Source organism: Mirounga leonina, unplaced genomic scaffold (assembly GCF_011800145.1).
Source record: "Mirounga leonina isolate KUSES-001 unplaced genomic scaffold, KU_Mleo_1.0 Mir_166, whole genome shotgun sequence".
In the NCBI taxonomy this organism is placed as follows: Eukaryota; Metazoa; Chordata; class Mammalia; order Carnivora; family Phocidae; genus Mirounga; species Mirounga leonina.
Window position 1 is genome coordinate 28897984 of NW_023270418.1, and position 21728 is coordinate 28919711.

Genomic DNA, 21728 nt, shown 5'->3' on the forward strand with positions numbered 1-21728 from the left:
ATCAGCCGTAGAAATGTTCTTCTAGATGTATCTCCTCAGGCAAGGGAAACAGAAGCAAAATTAAACTATTGCAACTACACCCAAATGAAAAGCTTCTGCACAGCAAAGGAAACCATCAACAAAATAAAAAGACAACCTTTGGAATGGAAGATATTTGCAAATGATATATCTGATAAGGGGTTAATACTGAAAATATATAAGGAATTTATACAACTCAACACCAAAAAACCCCCCAAATAATCCAATTAAAAAATGGGCAGAGGACCTGAATAGACATTTTTTTTTCTTCTTTTTTTAAAAATATGGAATGCTTCAGGGCTTCTGGGTGGTTCAGTCGGTGAAGCCTCCAACTCTTGATTTTGACTCAGGTCATGATCTCAGGGTCATGAGATCAAGCCCCACGTCTGACTCCACACTGGGTGTGGAGCCTGCTTAAGATTCTCTCTCTCCCTCTGCCCCTCCCCCGCCCCCCACTCTCTCTTTCTCTCAAATAAATAAATAAATAAATAAGGAATGCTTCACAAATTTGCATGTCATCCTTGCACAAGGGCCATGCTAATCTTCTTTGTACTGAACAGACGTTTTCCCAAAGAAGACATCCAGAAGGTCAACAGACACATGGAAAGATGCTCAATATCATTCATCATCAGGGAAATGCAAATCAAAACCACAGTGAGAGATCACCTCACACCAGTAAGAATGGCTAAAATCAAAAACACAAGAAACAACAAGTGTTGGCAAGGTTGTGGAGAAAGGGGAACGAACCCTCATACACTGTTGGTGGGAATGCAAGCTGGTGCAGCCCCTGTGGAAAACAGTATGGAGGTTCCTCAAAAAGTTAAAAATAGAACTACCCTACGATCCAATAACCACTACTGGGTATTTACCCAAAGAAAACAAACACATTAGTTTGAAAAGATGTATGCACCCCTATGTTTATTGCAGCATTATTTACAATAGCGAAAAATAAAATAAAAACAAAAATAAGAAGAGTGTTTTTCATTGCACCAAACTGGGAACTTCTGGGAGTTTTACCATAAACCCAGCGCTGAGCATGTCTACAAAATTACTTACTGACACTCAGGTTTTTTCTGTTGTACCACTCCTTTGTCCCCTAAGCAGAAGAAAAAAATAGTAAAATAAAAGGAACAGCTGTTGAAAGTATCACTGAAAACCACCCCCAAACCAAAAAAGCCTAATGCTTGCTGCCTTATATATGCTGTTTTCTATCCACTCCCCACCCTTCATCTTCTCTCAACCCAAATGGGTAGGTAGTATCATCTATTCTACAGATGAAGGAAACTCACTCAACCCTTCAAGTGGAAGCAGACTTTATACCATGCTCACAATGGTCACCAATTACAGAAATTCAGGTTTGGTCTGCGTTTCAAATCAATTATAAAGGTGAGTGTGGCCAGGCCAGAGCCTTACAACTCCTGCCCCCGCTGCAGGTGAGAGCAGGCCTGGGGGCCCTCATTCATTTGTCCGGCAAGTCTGTCCTGAGCACCCTCCATGTGCATATTCCTGGTAAAGACTTAGGCAAAAAAGAACATAGCTCCTGCTTTGAAAAGCAAACAAAGATGCAGGCTGACCTCATGTATGGTGTATCATCTGTCTCCCACAATAATTAGAAAGGTAAAAGCACAAAGACAAGGGCAGGAAGAGGGGAGGACCTCAGCGCCCAGAGGGGGTTTTCACAAGCCCTCTCAGGAGACCCTCCTCTTAGAGAAGTCTTTCCCACGTTTGCAAACCACTGACTTCCATTTTCATCAGGCATCAACCCATCTACTCCTAATTCGCTTTATTGTATTTGGGCGACAACTTTGATCGTCCCTTTTTTTCCTTTCAAATCATTTTTGGATATGTGACAGCTGAAAAAAAGCACGTTTATCAAGCAGCCTCATTTCACGCTAATGAGGATCTGTGGGTGTCAGAAAGAGCAATAGCTCAGCCAGAGTAGTTTTCCATCACCCCAAGCAGGGGGAACCTCTACACCCAGGACTCGGACTCAGTTCTCAAAGCTCTAAGCATTCAGATGGAAAAGAGGCTGCATTTCAGGGGCTCCCCAAACCGTTACTATCTCAAGCCAAGGGCAGTAAAGACAACATGTGCAACGTCATCACAAGTCACTCCAGGGGGCAAGAACCCACTAGTGGTTTGATTACTTACTAAACAGTGTGGAGCCCCGTGAACCCGCCCCAGTCAGTTCCCCAGGGAGAACTATGGCTCAGCTTGCCTGTGCTGTCCTCTGGCGCCCCCAAATGGGTATTTAGGGTTAATTGCATGGAGGAAGTTAAAACCACATTTACTGCTTTGGATGGACTGAAGACCTTCTGCCACCGTTTCTCTACAAGTTGATCCGCTTTCTCTTTAAAGTGACAGCTCACAAAACCAGGATACTGAGAGCCAAGTTTCATACAGGGGAGTCTACTGTGGTTCTAGAGGATTAGTCCCCAAAAGAAATATCTAATTTTTAGATATTTCGATAATTTTTATGATATTTCAAAGTATACCAAAAAAGTATAGATAAGGATCCAACACTCATGTATTGATGACTCTGCTGAACACCCAGAATATTACAACTTTATTTGTAGCCCCAATTCAATTTCCCTTTCTTCTTGGAGGTAAAATAAAGCTCAGGATAGTAATTTGCAGATCCATGTGTGTATTCATACTTGTACAATTTGTATAGGTATCCAGAAACACAAATAGTATTGATTTGTGTGTTTTGAATTTTTCAAAAAATTGGTGTCATATCATATCATTCTGAAGATCTTGCTGTTATTGATCAATGTGTTTAAAGAATTATTCACGTCAATACATACAAATGTCTCAGCATATGTCTATGCATATATATGTTAATACATAGTTGATCCATTTTTTGCTACTGAAAAGTTCCTTGTGTAACGCTGCCCATTTTATTTATCTATTATCCTTATAATAAAGTCATGTTAATAGTTCATCTTTTCCTAATTAACACATTTGAATTCTTTTTACATTCTGAACACTAATCCTTTGTTTGGTGATATGATTAGCAAATTACTTCTTTCAGTCTGTGGCTTATCTTTTCTCTTCATGAATGGTGTCTTTCCAAATACAAGATTTTTACATTTCAAAGCCAAGTGTATCAATCTGTTTGTTTATGGTTTATCCAGTTTGACTCTTTTGAAATCCTTCTCTCTCCTGAGGTTAGAAGGTAGTTTTCTATATTTTTAAATTATTTTATTTTATTTTTTTTATTTTTTATTTTTTAAGATTTTTTATTTATTTGATAGAGAGAGACACAGTGAGAGAGGGAACACAAGCAGGGGGAGTGGGAGAGGGAGAAGCAGGCCTCCCACTGAGCAGGGAGCCCGATGCGGGGCTGGATCCTAGGACCCTGGGATCATGACCTGAGCCGAAGGCAGACGCTCAACGACTGAGCCACCCAGGTGCCCCTATTTTTAAATAATTTTTTAAAGACTTGCTTTTTACATTTAGATGCTTCATTCCCTTTGGTTTTATTTATGTAATTGGTACAAGGTGGATGTCTCTTTGTCTGTATGTGTGAATTTCTGGCAGGGTGCACAGTAGAGTAGCCTTGGGGCTTTTTAAAAAGCCAATTTCTGGGCGCCTGGGTGGCTCAGTTGGTTAAGCGACTGCCTTCGGCTCAGGTCATGATCCTGGAGTCCCTGGATCGAGTCCCACATGGAGTCCCGCATGGAGTCCCGCATGGAGTCCCGCATGGAGTCCCGCATGGAGTCCCGCATCGGGCTCCCTGCTCGGCAGGGAGTCTGCTGCTCCCTCTGACCCTCCCCCCTCTCATGTGCTCTCTCTCATTCTCTCTCTCTCAAATAAATAACTAAAATCTTTAAAAAAAATTAAAAATTAAAAATAAATAAATAAATAAATAAATAAATAAATAAATAAATAAAAAAGGCAATTTCTGGGCCTCGTCCCAAAATTGATGAAGTCTTAATCTCTGGGAGTGGGATTGAGGCATCAGGATTTTAAAAAACACCAACTTCCCCAGGTGGTTCTAACGCGCAGTCGGGGCTGAGAACTTCTGCCCTAAGGTCAGACCAAGAGTAGAGCTGCTGGGGTGTATATTGTATGATTAGTTATACTGGATATTGCCAATGCTCTGTAAAGTGGCTGTAACTATTTAGGGTCCTTCCAATAGGAGAGGTCCAGGCATTTCATATCTTTGAAAATACCTGGGCATTATTACCCCATTAAGTGATAGGGAAACTGGTGTTAAGACAATTTAGGGGGCTCCTGGGTGGCTCAGTCGTTAAGCATCTGCCTTCGGCTCAGGTCATGATCCCAGGGTCCTGGGATCGAGTCCCACATCGGGTTCCCTCCTCGGTGGGAAGCCTGCTCTCCCTCTCCCACTCCCGCTGCTTGTGTTCCTGCTCTTGCTATCTTTGTCTCTGTCAAATAAATAAATAAAATCTTAAAAAAAAAAAAAAGACAATTTAGGTGACTGGACTTTCCTAAATTCATGTAGACTGCTCCTGTGTTTTCCACCTTCTCTGCCATTCTGCCCTTCCATTTACACATAATCACTCCTGCTGAACATGCTTCACTCACTAGCATCACTGGACTAGGACCCCGGTGATATTTTTGGTTCTGTGTGCCCCCATCTGGCTCCTATTCAAAGTATAAATTCAGCCTCAGCTTGAAGAGAGAGTCACCATACAACTGACCTCTCCCTAAATTCTGGAGTCAGCCGCTCCCCAAAACCCAGGGTTTCAATACACACACAGAAACACCAAATTAGGGGAGGCTGGATACTGACCAATGAGTTAATCTTCAAATGCCAGTCAACAACCAGGAATTTGTCAAGTTTACAAAAATGTATGCATTCCTAACTATGGGCAAAGGAGTGGGCAACATGTTCTGAGGGTTTCAGAAGTAGGAGAAATGTTCTGCTCTTTGGAGATATTGAGACTCTAATGTAAATGAGACAAGGTTTACACAACTCAGTTTTAATTTATCAGTAGAGGGGAGCCTGGGTGGCTCAGTCCGTTAAGCGTCCGACTCTTGATTGAAGTTCAGGGCTTGATCTCAAGGTTGTGAGTGCAAGCCCCACGCTGGGCTCCACGCTGGGCACGGAGCCTACTTAAAAAAAATTATCAGTAGAGGTTTTTTAGTGATATGATTTTTAGAAAGTGATTCACATGATTTAGCTGCTTGGACTAACCAATCTTGGAATTTCTTTCTTCCTTCCTTTCTTTCTTTCTTTCTTTCTTTTTTTATTTTATTTTATTTATTTTTTTTAAAGATTTTATTTATTTATTTATTTATTTGAGAGAGAGAGAGAGAGAAACAGCATGAGAGGGGATAGGGTCAGAGGGAGAAGCAGGCTCCCTGCTGAGCCAGGAGCCCGATGTGGGACTCGATCCCCGGACTCCAGGATCATGACCTGAGCCGAAGGCAGTCGCTTAACCAACTGAGCAACCCAGGCGCCCTTTCTTTCTTTTTTTAAAAGATTTTATTCATTTATTTGACAGAGAGAGACACAGTGAGAGAGGGAACACAAGCAGGGGGAGTGGGAGAGGGAGAAGTAGGCTTCCCGCGGAGCAGGGAGCCCAATGCGGGGCTTGATCCCAGGACCCTGGGATCATGACCTGAGCCAAAGGCATACACTTAACGACTGAGCCACCCAGGCGCCCCTCGATCTTGGAATTTCTTTTCCACTCTGCATCTTTAGAGATTTATGAGATAAGGAAGGCTTTGTGGCTGAAAACAAAACAAAACCTTCTCCCTGGTGATGGTAGGTAGCCTCCAAGATTGTCCCCGGTGACCCTTGTCCCCTGATATTCACGCCCGTGTGTAGTCTGCTCCACACTGAATAGGGCTGACCTGTGTATCCAGCTGGATGTTGTGGACAAGATGGTATGTGACTTCTGAATTTAGGTCATAAAGGGCTTGCAGGCTTCTGCCTGCTCTCTCATGAACTGCTTGCCCTGTGGGAAGCCAGCTGCCATGTTGTAAGGATACTCAAGCAGCCCTGTGGGAAGGACCCCGCCCTGTGGTGAGCAGTGAGACTTCCTGCCAACAGTCAGCACTAACTTGCCAATCTTGTGCACAGGCCACCCGGGGAGCAGATCCCTAACCCTCACCAGAGTTCAGATGAACTGCACCCATGGCTGACATCTGACCACAGCCCCATGAGAAACTTGGGGCCAGATCTACCCAGCTAAGCTGCTCACCAATTCCTGATGTACATAAGAAAATAAAAATTTTTAAAAGATTTTATTTATTTGAGAGAGAAAGGGAGAGTGAGAGAGCAGGGGGAGGAGCAGAGGGAGAGGGACAAGCAGACTCTGCACTGAGCGTGGAGCCCGACATGGGGCTCGATCCCACGACCCATGAGATCATGACCTGAGCTGAAATCACGAGTCGGACGCTTAACCAACTGAGCCACTCAGGCACCCTGTTTGTTATTTTTTTAAGTCACTAAGCTCTGGTGTAATTTGTTGCGTGGTGAGAGACAACTAATACAATAGCTTTCATATAGATGCATCACTAACCTAATAACAAGAAAGCAATTCTAGGGGCACCTGGGTGGCTCAGTCGTTAAGCGTCTGCCTTCGGTTCAGGTCATGATCTCAGGGTCTTGGGATCGAGCCCCGCATCGGGCTCCCTGCTCAGTGGGAGGCCTGCTTCTCCCTCTCCCGCTCCCCCTGCTTGTGTTCCCTCTCTTGCTGTGTCTCTCTCTGTCAAATAAATAAATAGAATCTTAAAAAAAAAAAAGAAAGCAATTCTAATTACTTAAAAGCATTTAAATATTTTTATTATTCCTACAAACACTGAAATGGACAGAGAGTAAAATGAAAGTCTTAAAGAAAATGAATTATTTAAGTATTATGGGGATTAAGTTACAGAGATGAAGAGATGTCCCAGATTTCAACGCATTATGTCCAGTACTTTCACTATCGGATAGGTTACAACTATTTCAAAAACAGTCTGGCAAGTCACAGATGGCTTTATAGTGTTAGGGTTGAGGTGCAAACAGAGCATATGTGTGAGTTAGAAAGAAGCCTTACAACATTTTAAAGCACTGAAAATACACCCACTAGTGTATTCTATGCACTCCCCTCATTTCCAGTCTGTGTTTCCCACTTTATTTTTTTTTTTAAGATTTTATTTATTTATTTGGCACAGAGAGAGAGAGAGCACAAGCAGGGGGAAAGGCAGGCAGAGGGAGAGGGAGAAACAGGCTCCCCACTGAGCAGGGAGCAGGATGAAGTGCTCGATCCCAGGAGTCTGGGATCATGACCTGAGCCGAAGGCAGATGTTTAACCAAATGAGCCACCCAGGCATCCCTGTTTTCCATTTAATAAACGGTCAAGACTGATTCCTGGAGAAAGGGGGTCAACATATGGGCAAATTCCTGTTTAATGGGCCTTCTCAGCTCCAAATACAGGAAGGGGAGGTTTAAAATAATAAAAGAGAAAACAAAATAACAACAAAAAACCCTCCAAAGATGGTTTCCTACAGCTGCTGTAACAAATTACTGAAAACCTCGTGGCTTAGAGCAACATAAATTTATGATCTTGCAGTTCTGGAAGTCAGAAGTCCAAAATCGGTCTTACTGAGCTAAAAACCAAGGTGTCATCAGGCCTGCACCCATTCTGAAGACTCGAGGGGAGATCGTTCCCTTGCAACCTCTAGAGGCTGCCTGCCTGCCTTGGCTCATGGCCCCTCCCTCTGTCTTCAAGGCCAGCAGAGCATGATCGTCAGATTTCTGTCTCTGCTGTTTCCAGGCTCACATCTCCTTCTCAGACTCTCTTGTGTCTCTCTTTCCCTTATAAAGACCCCTGTGATCACATCGGCCCACCCAAAGAATCCAAGAAAATCTCCCCATCTCAAAATCCTGAACCCATCCTATCTGCAAACTCCCTTTTGCTATGTCAGGTCACTGGAAACATGGACATCCATCTTTAGGGGCCCTTATTAGGCTGACCCCAGGTGGCCTCGGAACCACGATGAGAAACAGAATTGAAATGCACTGTGGTAAGTGGGATGCAGAGCTCCAGGCCCAGAGGGTCCATAGAAGCCCCCATTTTCATTCCTGGGTGGTCACAGGGACTAAGGGCCTCAAATTAGGCAGAGGTGGAACCCTGCTTGAAGTTGTGGGCTGGGCCAGGCCAGGCCAGGAGCTGAACTTCATTGCTGCTGAACACTATCCGGGCTAAGGTGTATAACGAGCTGCAAGTCCAGAGAAGTGGGAGGACCAGGGTTCATTCTGCTGGCTCAGCACCTGGATCTGCACCATTCTTAGTCACTCAGGGGAGGCCGCAGTGCCCAACGGTCCTAATGACAGCCTGTTCTGGACTGGAGCCCTTGAGGTTGGGAGCGAGGCTAATGCAAAACCATAAGACTGGGAGAGGTGAGCACAGAGCGAGAGAGAGACGAGAAGAAACAAACATACAATAAACTCTGAACCAAGTCCCTAAACGTAAACATAATAAAACCTTGACAAAATGCCATACTAAGACCATCAACAAAATCAGTAATTAGAATATGAGTTTATTTCCGGTGAAATTAATCTAACAAAGTAATCAGAAAAAGAGTTTATATTAAGTATATTTAATTTGCCCAAAGAGATAGATGAAGTGGTTCCAGGTGGTTCCGGGTGGTGGTAGGTTGCTGAGGTGCTGCTTGTGTTTGGGAGAAGACCAATTTGTCTTCTGCAGAGAATGGGAGAGAGCTAAAACAGTTTCTCCACAGCTTATTGGCTTTTCAGTAATAAAGAGTCTTTTAGATCAACAATTCTAATGTCATTTAGGTCATTCCAAAGACTTTTAAAATGCTCTAATCCATTGCACCCCCAAGTAATGTTCAGCTAAGCGAGCATATAGTTTGTAGAGAGGGAGAGAGAAATGGCCTCATTTGGAGACATAAAATACTTTTGCATGAGTAACCCCCTTTTTGGTCAGTGGGGTTTTTAATAAGCATCTACTATGTACAAATGTTAGGCCATCTTACATGAGATTTAAGAGTAGAGTGCTTTTATTCATTGCCTCTAGGGTTAAACTGCAGGTTGGTGGTAACAGATTGTGGTGGCTCTGGAATCAGAAGGATGTGAGTTCACATCCATGCTGCTCCCCGGGTGCCTTTTCTGGGTCCAGAGCAAGCTGGCTTTTGTCTTTGGGACTCAATGCCCACATTTGTAAAATGGGGAGAATAGTAACTACCAGATAGAGTGCTTATAAGCCCTATTAGAACATCAACGTTCAATGAGTAATGCCTTAACATATCCAAAGGGTGTTAAGTGACATAAAACAAACATAAATGATCTGCAAAAGAATTTACAATGCCAATAAATGAAAAGGTGCAAAGAAAGTGGATGATGTGACAAAACAGTAAAACCAGTCAGACAGCCTTCAATGTCGAATACTGATATGTAATGCTGAACCAAATTACAACTACCCTAAGAACAAAGAGGGAGAAGTTCTAGTCTTCTGTTTTTAGATGACATTTCATCTACTTATAATTATATGTGTAATAGAACATTTGATCATCACAATGGAGTGTTTTAGCTCTCTCCCATTCTCTGCAGAATGCTCCCCCTTTGAACATTTACTGCTAATTTTAAATGGCCATCGATGGGAAACATCATTCTAACTGGTTCTGCCCGAAGGACTTAACCAGGATGTCACCAAAATAGAAGGTAGAATCAAGGACTGGGGAAAAGAGTTTAATTTCACTGTAAACAAAAGAAATAGAAATAAAGATGAGCTGCTATTTGTATCTATTCAATTAATAAGGATTCTGAAACATAACAATAGCTAACATAGGCAAGGGCTTGGCAAAACAGACACTTGTAGATTTCCAGTCAGTAACAACCAAACAAACCTCATTGTCCTCAAACTCATCAAAGGGAATATTTAACTAAAATGTGCTGCCCACAAGAAGGGATTTTATAGCCCATAAAAGTGAGACTCATGCATGATAAGACACACATGCATAAAAGGAACAAAAGAACACAAGGCTGCTAGGACACCCTGATTACAGCTGTGTTTAAGAGAAATACACAGAGTAATAGGAAGAAATATAGCCACAGTGCCATCAGGTGGTGAGAGTCTGGTGATCACCCTCTAGTTCTATATTTCTCAAAGTTTCTATAATGAGGATATGTTGTTTTGACATTTTCTTTTACATTCTATTTTATTTTGAAGTTTATTTATTTACTTATTTTGAGTAATCTCTACACCCCACGTGGGGCTCGAACTCACGACCCCAAGATCAGGAGTTGCACACTCCTCTGACTGGAGCCAGCCAGCAGCCACTGGTTTTATTTTGAAAACTGGATGTTTATTATGTAAACATCTAGATGGGAAACATGAAACAGCTCTCACGGTGATGAAAGCCTAAACTGCAGGGACCTTCGAACTCTCCACAACATTCCCTGAAGGATTCTAGAACATCCCTAAGAGCCTCAGAGCGTACCCTAGTGAAAAAGGCTTTGCCAGTAATCTATGCTTACCTTTGGAGAAAACTGTGGGAACCCACCAGAGCTTATTAGAATAGCGAGACTTTAGAATCCTAAACTATTTTTCTTCATATTTCACCTTCTTCCCCTTGTTCAGCCCTCCTCTAGCCAAACCAAAGGAGAGTTCGTCCACCTGATGCGCAGGAAGCCAATACAAACTGACACCAAGCTTTTTTTTTTTTTTTTACTTTTTTTTTTATTCTTATGTTAATCCCCATACATTACATCATTAGTTTTAGATGAAGTGTTCCATGATTCATTGTTTGTGCATAACACCCAGTGCTCCATGCAGAATGTGCCCTCCTCAATACCCACCACCAGGCTAACCCGTCCTCCCACCCCCCTCCCCTCCAGAACCCTGTTTGTTTTTCAGAGTCCATCGTCTCTCATGGTTCGTCTACCCCTCCGATTTCCCCCGCTTCATTCTTCCCCTCCCGCTACCTTCTTCTTCTTCTTTTTTTTTTCTTAACATATATTGCATTATTTGTTTCAGAGGTACAGATCTGAGATTCAACAGTCTTGCACAATTCACAGCGCTTATCAGAGCACATACCCTCCCCAGTGTCTATCACCCAATCACCCCATCCCTCCCTGACACCAAGCTTTTGCAGTGAGAAGAAATAGGCTATTTACTGGTGTGGCGTCACCCAGGAGCACGGGGAGCTCATGCTCAAAAGTCCCAAATGCCCCAGTGGTTTATAAGCAGGCATTCTTAAAGGGAAAAAATTCAGGGTAAGGGTCTTGGATCATGCTGAATGGTTAGGGATTGAGTCAGCTGTGGTATTTCCTTTCTTCATCACCTGGTGCCTGGCAACTCCCTGCTGGTTTTGGTGTGATCGCAGTGAGGTGGCTTTAGGGACCTGGGAACTGCAAACCATTCTGGGTGGTTTGCTTTTGTGATGTCATGTCAAAGCGTACAGAGGCAGAAGTTCTACATCTTGTGACTATTACTAAGCTGCAAATTACTATTATTTTTTTTCTTGCAAACACTGCACATTATGTTTGCTATCTCAGGCAGAACAGCAACCACAGACCTCTGGGGAGGTAACTTCGGGTTGTTCCTGAGGCGATTTTGCCGGTTTCTTGAACAGTGACTAAGGGCTGCTTGGCTGATAAGAGGCAGGGAAGAGCCCTATGTCTAAATTGTGGGGTCTGTGGGTGCTTGCATCCCCAGTTTCACACCTACAATGTTTTCTTTCAGCTTTTCTGAGGAAAGGAGATCTTTGGGCATAACTTCCAGTCCAGGAGAGATGTCATGGCAAGAACCCCTCTACATTCCAAGCAGTTGGGGTTTCCTGTTTTCCTGCAGAAAGCCTCCAGGGTTCCTAGTTTTCTCAGGAACACACAGTGCCTGGGGAGCACCCTGAATGCCCCTACCATCCGGGAGGAGCTCTAGATTGATTTTCTCCACTTAGAAGAAGAGGGCCAGAGGATTGTAAGAGACAGCAAAATGCAGCATTATTGATAAATACAGACATGGGCACAGTCTTTTTTTTTTTTTAAGATTTTTTTTTTTTTTTTTGTGAGAGAGCGCGAGAGGAGAGCATGAGAGGGGGGGGGGGGGGGGGGGGGCAGAGGCAGAAGCAGACTCCCCACTGAGCAGGGAGCCCAATTCGGGGCTTGATCCCAGGAACTGAGCCGAAGGCAGATGCTTAACCGACTGAGCCACCCAGGTGCCCCATGGGCACAGTCTTTGACCAAAAAGGATGATAGGAATTATACCCTGACTTGCATGTACCTAGTAAATCCCACAAGGGGATAAAGGTTTGTTTTTTTTTTAAGCATATCTTTTATCAGATAATATAATGTAAGAGACAGAGAGTGGAGTGCACAAATCGCTGTGAGGAACGCTGGTTTGCAAAACTGAAACATCGTTTAAAAAGAAATTCTAGCATTATCCAAGTGGCTACTGCTAGCAATCCTATGGCACTCTTTAAAACCTTGGACTGGGATTAGACAGTCTGCCAAAAAGCCACTGAGTAAATAAAAGCAGGAATTCTGGCTTCTCCATTTATTGCTGAAGGTGAAGGTGAGGGTGAGAGGCCCACACAGCGGCAGTCTACACCCTTGTTCTAGGGTACAACCCACACTTTACTGGTCCAGGGTGTTTGCATTCACAGAAGGAAATGATTTTAGGCCTCAAGAGTGTTTTACCAGATAGAAATAGAATTCACAAACCTTCTCCCAGAAAGTTCTTCCTAGATTCAGCTTTAAAAGATGTATTTTCCCCACCCTCCCTGTTTTCTCTTACCGGCTAGGAAATGTTGTCAGCCTCCCTGGCTCTTGACGGGAGCCATTCATGGGCAGAAGGGCTTTTTTGTAGAGGAACTCATGTAACATTGGCCGATTCCTTAAAGCCGTGGTTCCCGAGGCTGATCCGTAGGCTAGCTTCAGTGGGGGACAAGGATTTTACTGACTTGTGCAAATGAGACGGATAAGAACAACGCCAGAGTTTTTTCACACAGGAATGTATTTATCTCACTGTGATGTATTTGGAGATCGTGTACCCTCTACTTCTTTAGTTAAAATGTCTCTTATTTTTTAATAATAGGATCACAGTAAAAGATAGGTTTAAAATTAAAACCTGCGTATTTATTCAGTAAAATTAACCCGATGTAGATGACCAAACATTTTTGTTAATTTTACTGCCTTGTGACATCCCAAGGTCTAGAGAACCACTGTTTTCATGGATTTCATCAGAGCTTTAATTTGAGATAATGGATTTAATGGGCTGTAACTGAAACTCATTCTGATGAGGAAGGTTTTGAAGAATACAACTCTGCACATGCAAAAAGTCAACCTACTAGAAGCAACTGAGATGTTCTCCAGCAGGTGAACACATAAATAAATGGATACATCCCGACTATGGGATGCTATTCAGCGCTAAGAAGAAATGAGCTATCTGGGCGCCTGACTCTTGATTTCGGCTCAGGTCATGATCTCAGGGTCGTGGGATCTAGCCCCATGTCGGGCTCCCTGCTCTGTGGGAAGCCTGCTTCTCCCTCTCCCACTCCCCCTGCTTGTGTTCCCTCTCTCGCTGTGTCTCTCTCTGTCAAATAAATAAATAAAATCTTAAAAAAAAAAAAAAAAAGTCAACCTACCAAGCAAAATTTAATGCTTAGTTAGAATCTCCTTGGGGAGCAGAGATCACTGGTCAGATGATCCACTGTTAGGCCTAGAGGAACTTCAGAGATCACCTCTCCTTATACAGCAGAGAAAGTTGACTTTGATGGTTTCTAGTTCTGGCCCTGCCACTATGTGACCTTGAACTAGCCACTCACTTCTCTGGTCTGTTTCCTCAACTGCAAAGAGCCCTTCTTTTTCAGGTCCGAAATTCTGTGATTTAACAAGTCTGTGATCTCCAAGTTCAACACATAAGAGAAAGAGATGGCTCCTTATGGTGAGGGGTCCCTTCCTCCTCCTCCTCCTCCTTCTCCTTTTCCTTCTTTTCTTCCTTCTCCTTCTTCTCCTCCTTCTTTTTAAAGATTTTGTTTACTTATTTGAGAGAGAGAGAGAGAGAGAGCACAAGCAGAGGAAGCAGTATAGCGAGAGGGAGAAGCAAACTCCCCACTGAGCAGGGAGCCCAATGCTGGGCTAGGTACCAGGACCCTGGGATCATGACCTGAGCAGAAATCAAGAGTCAGATGCGTAACCGACTGAGCCACGCAGATGCCAGGTGAGGGGTCAGTTATGGGGAAATTCAGTCTGATGCAGAAAGCAAGAAAACACGCAGTTTTTTTTATTGCCTGGCATGGCCGTGACTTATAAGTTGTTATTCTAGAGTAGTTTGGTATTGAGACTAAAAACTAAAAAGAGATTCCTTTTCCTACCCCCTCTTTTTTCTTTTTGCATGACCTGACAGTTAAGGCCGGCCGTCTGTTCAAAGGGCCCTGGATCCAAACGCAGCCAGCTACTGCCTCCTAGTGGACATGCAGCACGGAGTTCATTTCTACATTCAGAGATTGTAACTCGATTCCCCGGGAGCTCTAAGGATTCGCCTTACAAGCTGCAGGGACCTGAAGAAGCCACCTGTTTCACTTCCTTCACTTTGTAGATGGGGATGTTGATGCTTGAAGTCACACCAGCGGGTCCCAAGGCTTTTGTCCCATTGCATCACCTTGCAGCTTCATTCGGCTGCCGGGACTCCACCTACCTCTGTAGACCTCTTGCGTGCTGGCAACTGCCATTACCAACTGCAGCGAAAGAAAGATAGCAGCACCCCATGTCAGCTTCCCCCCCACCTCAGAACTGCCCCCTCCCCCTTGTGGGAGGATGTCTCAGACATAGTCGTGTGATCTAAGAAGGCAAGCACACGGGAGAACGCCATGGAACAGGAAGGCAGAGATTGGGGTATGCCAAAGACTGCCCTCCCCGCCAACCACCAGAAGCTAGGAGAGGGGCTCGGATTCTCCTTCACAGCCCTCTCAGGAGGGACCGGCCCTGCCAACCCCTTGATCTTGCACTCTGGCCCCCAGAAAGGTGAGACAATACATTTCAGTCACGGAAGCCACTCAGTTTGTGGGACTTGGTTATGGCAGCCCCAGAAAACTCACACGGGGTTCATAGAGCGTTCTCTGCCGAACCCCTTCCAGTTGTCAAATACACTTTGATTCTGCAGAACCAAATTAACTTGCCTTTTCTCCCAAGTAGCCAATGAACCGTGACATTTCCAAGTGTGAACAGGACCTATGTTCTTAGCATTTCAGAACTTAGCATTTCAGAATCATTAGATGGAAGGAATGTGGTCCAACGAGTCATGGCAAGTAGGAATTCCTTATACAATATCTCCTTCAGCCAGCGACAGAAAGGAGGTAGGATAGCCCGGAGCCAGACAAGATATTCTGTAAAAGAGATGAAGACTTGGAATGGAGCAAATAATTCATACACGCGAGACCTTCAATAGTCGGAGCTATGGTGAGGTGCTCCTTACGGGTTGTGAAATGAAGGAAATAGGATTGTGAGCTCAACTCGAAGATACTTGTTGGAGCAGAGATATGCAAAGTCACTCAAGCAAAGCAGAAGGAAAATCTGAGCGGCAAATGCTGTCATTTCCTATCCCAGGGCGCTCCCAGGAGAGACTGAGTGACCGTCGCCAAATGTCAAATATTTCCTGTTCCATAGGAAAGACTTTCTCTTATGTGGAGGTTGGGTACAGGGAGTATGGCAGACCTCAAGCATTTCCCCGAGATCAAGAGTTGCACGCTCCACCTACTGAACCAGCCCGGTGCCCCATGACCTCATGCATTTCCAATCCCATCAGCAAGACTCTCCCTGTAATAAGCTGGGAGCTCGATTCATTCATCTCCCATGCCAATTCCATTAGCAGGACAACCTTCAGATTACCTGTGGCTTCCATTGTGCTCCAGGGAAAGAACACATATGATTACATCCAGGCTACTTCGGGCTGCTCAAGACAGTGGTTCCTCATTACTAAATCCTCGATTATTTCACTCTGTGCCTTGCCTATCAGGGAGACTGCAGAGATAACACAAGGATTTTAGTCTGGTGAGGTTTATTTTTCACTGCAAGTGAATAGACAGGCACTCTTTTATTAACTTTCCTTCAGCCATTATCACAGGGCAGCAACAAAAAAGAGTGAGATTTTTGAGACCTCAACATGGAGGCTCCCCAAATTAAACACACAGCATGGAGGACTTCCTCTACCATCCGTGATAAAGGAACAGGACAAAATTAGCCCTCCTATCTTAAACAACGGTAGAAATGGACCTCCAAATACAAAGCCCTACTTTCTAGGCCTTGGACCGCAGGAAGAGCCCGAGTGTAATCGCTGAGGTAAGGAAACACCTGGGGTTGAGCCCCTGGACTGCTTGGTCTCTCTGTCCTGAGGTGGTGCAATGAGCTGAAGCCCTGCTGAGCTGAGGATGCAGACGTTTGACTCACGGGCAGCTAATGTGATTGGAATCTTTGGGACAGAAGAGTGCTCAGTGCAGGTATACCAGTTATATGACAAGATTGTTGTCCTGTACAATACCTTTTAAGAATCCTGGTGCCCTTGAGAGTGGTCTTTGTGCATCAAAAGGTAATTTGAGAGTGACTGGGGTAAGAGGGGTAAAAGGAGAGTAAAACACTTCAGACAGTCTGGAAACAGGGAGTCTTATTTGCAAAATTTTCGATTAGCTGGCAGCCCACAGAGAGGTCAGGACCTGGATGGGCCAACTGGAGGTACCAAAGACAACAGTTCCAGTTGTTCTTGGATTCTCCAGAAAGTTCTCGAGCATGCAGCTGTAGACCACACTGCCAGGCTCTGGGTAATGGCTGCCAATGGTTTCCCATCGGCAGCTCCACCTCCGTGAGGCCAGCTCTGCACCATTTCTCCCCTTAGAATTCCTCACAAATACTCATAAAGTGGATGGCCTTATCAACTGATCAGTTATTACACATAATTTGGGTTTATATATCTCCATGGAATTTTTGGCTTGTATCTCAAAAGGAATTCAAAGGATTGAGTGATATGCTATATGTTATATGTTATATGCTATAACCAGATCTCCTTTTCCTTTTATTTACTGATATGAATAAGTTATCAAGAGTTTGAATGCATGAAAAACAAAAAGGGGAAAAATAGGAATAAATTGTATATGAAGCCTGTTTCATTATAGTAATAAATAATGTTAATGGATACATTAATATACCATTAATCCAAGTATAGATACATATATATTTTAATATCCAGATAATTGAGATTCATTTTAACATCCAGATAATTGAGGTTCATTTTTTAAGTTTTAAGATGTATTTTATGTTTTTAACATTTAAAAATATTCATTGTTTATCAAAATGTGTAATTACGTTTATGTTATTTTGACTAATTAATGTGCAAATAATATTTGGAATGATGACTCAGTCCAAAGGAAAAATTTCAACAGATAGAGCTTTATGGTCACAAGAAAAAAAGTTCAATGTGTATATATATATATATTTTTTTTTTGTCTCAGAGAATTATGATAAAATAATCAATTACAATTTTAAGCATGTTACATTAAGATAAATCATGTGACAAAGTACAATGTAAATATGAGTTGAAGAAGAAAAAGATAATGTAAGTTTATTTTTATTGTTAAAGAAGAACTCGTTCGTGTAGTTTTTATTTTTTATTTATTTATTTATTTATTTTATTTTTTATTTATTTATTTGAGAGAGAGAGAAACAGCGAGAGCAGGAACACAAGCAGGGGGAATGGGAGAGGGAGAAGCAGGCTTCCCGCCGAGCAGGGAGCCCGATGTGGGACTCGATCCCAGGACCCCGGGATCACGACCTGAGCCGAAGGCAGACGCTTAACGACTGAGCCACCCAGGTGCCCTCGTTTGTGTAGTTTTTAAATGGACCCCATGGATATTGATGGAGGTGAGATGTCAGCAAGATGGAGGACTAGGAGGGCCCATCCCTTGTCCTCCCACAAAAACAATGTTTTAACAGCTACCCACTGAGAAAAGTAGCTCTGGGGGAGCTCAAGAGTATAATGAAGAAGCTGCAGCAACCCAGCAGAGCACAAAAATTGAGAACAGCCTCAGAGAAAGGTGTAGGAGGCCTTTTATCTGTGTCACCCCATCCCCCAGTGTGGCACAGCTCAGTGCCAAGAGACATCCCCAAAGCCACAACCTACCCTACGGGGGAAAAGGAGAGCAAGAGGACCCTGACAGCCCTCACCACCCCTGGGGACGCCCTCAGCCTTGACCACCAAGGAGCCCCACAGTCTTTGCTGAGACTGACCTCAGCTGACGGAGCCTCCCAAACCATGCCACTGCTTCCGTCGGGCTGGAGCTACCACCCCCCATCTAGCTGGCGCCCTCACACCTGTCTTCAGGTGAAGGTCTTTCCCCACAATGGCCAGTGCAAAGAGTCTGGAAGAGGTGACAGCTCCTTTAAGTGAGCGGAGCTCAACACAAGGCTGTGGGGAACATGAAGAATTAAGAAAATAGGACACCACCAAAGGAACACAATACATTTCCAATAACCAACCCTAAAGAAATGGAGATGTCTGAATTCCTCACAAAGAACGCAACAGCAGCAAGAACCTGTAAGAAGTAAGAGACAAATTCAGTAAAGTTGCAGGATACAAAGTCAGCACACAAGATTCAGTCACATTTCCATACGCAAACAGTGAACCATCTGAAAAGGAAATTAAAAATGCAATATGGGGCGCCTGGATGGCGCAGTCATGTCCAACTCTTGGTTTCCACTTCTGTCATGATCTCAGGGTCCTGAGATTGAGCCCTGGGTCAGGCTCTGCACTCAGTGAGGAGTCAGCTTGGGATCCTGGCTCCAGCTCCCTCTGCCCCTCCCCCCTACTTTCTCTCTCTCTCTTTCAAATAAATAAATAAATCTTAAAAAAAAAAAAAAAGAAAGCAATACAATTCACAATAGCAACAGAGAGAATTAAATGCTTAGGGGTAAACTTAACCAATGAGGTAAAAGACTGGTACACTGAAAATTATAAAACATTGACGACAGGAAGTAAAAGGCAATAAATGGAAGAATATCCTATGTTCATGGACTGGGAAATTTAATATTGTTAAAATGTCCGTCCTATGGAAAGTATCTACACGTTCAATGCAATTTCTACCAAATTTCAATGGCATTCTTGACAGAAATAGGAAAAATAATCCTAAAATTCATATGGAACCACAAAAGATCAAATAGCCCAAATCAATCTTGAGCAAAAGAAAGTTGGAGGCATCGCACTTCCTGATTCCAAAATATATCATAGAGCCGTAGTAATCAGAAAGTATGGTACTGGCGTGAAAACAGACACACAGACCAATGGAACAGAATAGAGAGCCCAGAAATAAGCCCACACAAATATGGTCAACTAAGCTTTGATGAAGGCGCCAGGAATGCACAATGGGGACAGGATAGTTTCCTCAATAAAAGGTGTTGGGAAAACGGGATATTCACAGGCAAAATAATGAAACTGGGCCCCTATCTTTTTTAAAAAAGATTTTATTTATTTGAGAGAGAGAGAGAGAGAGCGCGTGAGCATGAGTGTGGGGGAGGAGCAGAGGGAGACGGAGAAGCAGGATCCCCCTCGGAGCTCAATCAAGAGTCAGATGCTTAACTCACTAAGCCCCTAAACTGGGCCCCTATCTTAAAAATTAACTCATAAAGGGGCACCTTTATGAGTTAATTTTAGCAAAGATATGGAAACAACCTAAATGTCTGTTGATGATTGAATGGATAAAGAAAATGTGGTATATATAGGGGTGCCTGGTGGGCTCAGTTGGTAGAGCATGCAACTCTTTTTTTTTTTTTTTGGAAGATTTTATTCATTTGACAGAAAGAGACACAGCGAGAGAGGGAACACAAGCAGGGGGCAGTGGGAGAGGGAGAAGCAGGCTCCCCGCTGAGCAGGGAGCCTGATGTGGGGCTTGATCCCAGGACCCTGGGATCATGACCTGAGCTGAAGACAGACACTTAACTGACTGAGCCACCCAGGCGTCCTGAGCATGCAACTCTTGATCTTGGGGTCATGAGTTCAAGGCTCACGTTGGGTGTAGAGACTACTTAAAAAAATAAATAAAAACATATAAATAATTTTTTTTTTTTTAAGAAAATGTGGTGGGGCACGTGAGTGGCTAAGTCTTTTAAGCGTCTGACTCTTGATTTCGGCTCCGGTCATGGTCTCAAGGTCATGGGGTTGAGCCCCACATAAGGCTCCATGCTCAGCTGGGAGTCTGCTTGTCCCTTTCCCTCTGCTCCTCTTTCTACTTGTTCTCTCTCTCAAATAAATAAATACTTAAAAAAAAAAAGAAAATGTGGTATCTATAGAGAATGGAATATTATTATAAAAGAAGGAAGTCCAGGCATTTCTAAAAACATGGATGAATCTAGAGGACACTGCACTAAATGAAATAAAAAGACACAGAAGGACAAATTCTGCATGATCTCACTTATATATGGAATATAAAATAGGCAAACTCATAGAAGTAGAGAGTAGGATGGTGGTTTCTAGGATTTGTGGAGGGGGAAAGGATGAGGTGTTGTTCAAGGAGCACAAAGTTTCAGTTATGCAAGATGATTAAGTTCTGGAGATCTAACGTACAGCTATGTGAATATAGGTAGCAATACTGTATTGTGTACTTGAAATTTACTAAGAGGATGGATCTTAAGTGTCCTCATCATCAAAAAAAGAAAGAAAGAAAGAAAGAACAAAAGAAAAAGTAATTATGTGAGGTGAGGCATATGTTAATTAGTTTGGTTGTAGTGATTATTTCACAATGTGTAAATACATCAAAATGTCATGCGGTACACCTCAAATATATATAATTTTTATTTCTCAATTATACCTCAATACAGAAAAAAGATACACAGAAAAACTGGTCATGGCAGATATTGAATTGCTATGGCATTTTGATGTCATTAGGTCAATTTAAAAAATGTGTATGTGGGGGTGCCTGGGTGGCTCAGTCGTTAAGCGTTGGTCTTCAGCTCAGGTCATGATCCCAGGGTCCTGGGATCGAGCCCCGCATCGGGCTCCCTGCTCAGCTGGAGGCCTGCTTCTTCTCCCACTCCCCCTGCTTGCGTTCCCTCTCTCACTGTGTCTCTCTGTCAAATAAATAAAATCTTTAGAAAAAAAAGGTGTATGTGGTTTTAAAATTGTCTTCGTGGATGCTAGAACAAAACTATTTGAAGACTATTTATTGTTGCAGACCTCTGGACTTTGTCTATGCTCTGGAGACCTGGAGCTACCAGTTTCCCCCGTGGGGCAGATGTTAAGAGGGTTTCCTAATCTCACAGGGAATCCACATTTCAGGCGCTGCCTTTGTCTCCAAAGGATCTGGCAGTGGACGGCTGCAGTGCTCATCTGGAAGGAGGCTTCCTCATTGCTTTCCAGAACATTCCATTCTAGGCTTCTTTACGCTAATCTCTACCTGTGGCTTCTACTCTATTTCACTGTCAGAAATCCAACTCTAATTCCCAACTTTCTAATGATCTAAATATAGTCCACCATACTGTAAACTCCATGAGACCAGGGCCACATTTGCTAGGCTCACTGCTGTGTCCTCAGCACAGTGTCTGGAACACAGTGGACACGCAAAAAGTTATTAAATTGAATTAAGAGGGGCGCCTGGGTGGCTCAGTTGGTTAAGTGACTGCCTTCGGCTCAGGTCATGATCCTGGAGTCCCGGGATCCAGTCCCCCATCGGGCTCCCTGCTCAGCGGGGAGTCTGCTTCTCCCTCTGACCCTCACCCCTCTCATGCTCTTTCTCTCATTCTCTCTCTC

At 43.5% G+C, this 21728-nt stretch overlaps 1 pseudogene; it reads right to left on the reverse strand.

The window, feature by feature from the left end:
- Nucleotides 1-502: 502 nt before the first annotated feature.
- Nucleotides 503-597, reverse strand: LOC118016385 (annotated as a pseudogene).
- Nucleotides 598-21728: the final 21131 nt, after the last annotated feature.